This window comes from Ixodes scapularis, unplaced genomic scaffold (genome assembly GCF_016920785.2).
Source record: "Ixodes scapularis isolate PalLabHiFi unplaced genomic scaffold, ASM1692078v2 PGA_scaffold11__112_contigs__length_91849675, whole genome shotgun sequence".
In the NCBI taxonomy this organism is placed as follows: domain Eukaryota; kingdom Metazoa; phylum Arthropoda; class Arachnida; order Ixodida; family Ixodidae; genus Ixodes; species Ixodes scapularis.
Window position 1 is genome coordinate 81299854 of NW_024609837.1, and position 2340 is coordinate 81302193.

Below are 2340 nucleotides of genomic sequence, written 5' to 3' on the forward strand. Positions count from 1 at the left end.
TGAATGCCCAAAGATTACAAATGTTTCGTAATGCCATAGGTAATACAGACTGGAGCTTAGTATATATGGAAGAAACAGCAGATAAGGCTTATAACATTTTCTTGTCTTCGTTAACTAGGATCTATGAAAATTGTTTTCCGTATAAAAAAATAAGGAAAAGCAAAAAGTCTAAAAAGCCATGGGTCACACCTGAACTAGTTCGTAAAATAAACATAAAAAGTAAGCTTTTTAAAAAAATTATTAAAAACGGATCCAAGTCAACTATGTGCTTATAAAGCTTTCCGTAACAAACTAAATGCTGAATTGAAGCATGCTAAATCGAATTACTATAACAATCTGTTCAATGACGCCAAAAGACAAAAAGGAGATATTTTATGGAAACGCATAAATTCTTTTTTTAAAACCAACTGAAGAACGTTCTCGTTTAGATGTTGGACTTGTTGGAAGCAAGTTGTCTGACTTACAGCTTGCTAACACTTTTAATAATTACTTCGTAAATTTGGTACAACCAGCAAATTATACCATAGAGAGGGCACGGTAGAACGGCCACGATGAACCACGCTTACCCGTTCCTTCTTCTCGTACAGTGTCTGTGGCTGAAATGCGGGAACCCATGCCAGCCAGCTGCCGGTGACCAAGCGCACGGAAACCCCTACTCGCTCCACGTTAGCAGCAACACGACACGCGCCAGCAGCGATGACTACGCGACTTTTGTGGAAAAACACTTTGTGATCGACACCCCTGTCGGCCACCACGTGCAAGGAACCGTGACGTCACCACAGGAGTCTACAAAAGGCGCCGAGTGGCAGCAGTTTGTCAGAGGGCACGGCAGAACGGCCACGATGAACCACGCTTACCCGTTCCCGTTCCTTCTTCTCGTACAGTGTCTGTGGCTGAAATGCGGGAACCCATGCCAGCCAGCTGCCGGTGACCAAGCGCACGGAAACCCCTACTCGCTCCACGTTAGCAGCAACACGACACGCGCCAGCAGCGATGACTACGCGACTTTTGTGGAAAAACACTTTGTGATCGACACCCCTGTCGGCCACCACGTGCAAGGAACCGTGACGTCACCACAGGAGTCTACAAAAGGCGCCGAGTGGCAGCAGTTTGTCAGAGGGCACGGCAGAACGGCCACGATGAACCACGCTTACCCGTTCCTTCTTCTCGTACAGTGTCTGTGGCTGAAATGCGGGAACCCATGCCAGCCAGCTGCCGGTGACCAAGCGCACGGAAACCCCTACTCGCTCCACGTTAGCAGCAACACGACACGCGCCAGCAGCGATGACTACGCGACTTTTGTGGAAAAACACTTTGTGATCGACACCCCTGTCGGCCACCACGTGCAAGGAACCGTGACGTCACCACAGGAGTCTACAAAAGGCGCCGAGTGGCAGCAGTTTGTCAGAGGGCACGGCAGAACGGCCACGATGAACCACGCTTACCCGTTCCCGTTCCTTCTTCTCGTACAGTGTCTGTGGCTGAAATGCGGGAACCCATGCCAGCCAGCTGCCGGTGACCAAGCGCACGGAAACCCCTACTCGCTCCACGTTAGCAGCAACACGACACGCGCCAGCAGCGATGACTACGCGACTTTTGTGGAAAAACACTTTGTGATCGACACCCCTGTCGGCCACCACGTGCAAGGAACCGTGACGTCACCACAGGAGTCTACAAAAGGCGCCGAGTGGCAGCAGTTTGTCAGAGGGCACGGCAGAACGGCCACGATGAACCACGCTTACCCGTTCCCGTTCCTTCTTCTCGTACAGTGTCTGTGGCTGAAATGCGGGAACCCATGCCAGCCAGCTGCCGGTGACCAAGCGCACGGAAACCCCTACTCGCTCCACGTTAGCAGCAACACGACACGCGCCAGCAGCGATGACTACGCGACTTTTGTGGAAAAACACTTTGTGATCGACACCCCTGTCGGCCACCACGTGCAAGGAACCGTGACGTCACCACAGGAGTCTACAAAAGGCGCCGAGTGGCAGCAGTTTGTCAGAGGGCACGGCAGAACGGCCACGATGAACCACGCTTACCCGTTCCTTCTTCTCGTACAGGTTAGTAAGCGAACGTGTTACTCTGTTCAGAGTAACGATGTGTGTTTGGTTGTTCTGCCGTGCCCCAGTGTTTGCGCGAAAACATTTCGCCGTTTGCTGATCTTGTTGGGCGGGGATATAGAGACCAACCCAGGTCCCATGACAGCAAAACAAGAAGAGATGTTAATGAGTGTGCATGCAATGGTTCAGAATCTGTCTACTGGCATGAAAAAACTTGAGGCAGGCCAGGCAAAAGTACTAGGCGATATCAAAGACTTAAAGAAAAAACAACAAGAAATTG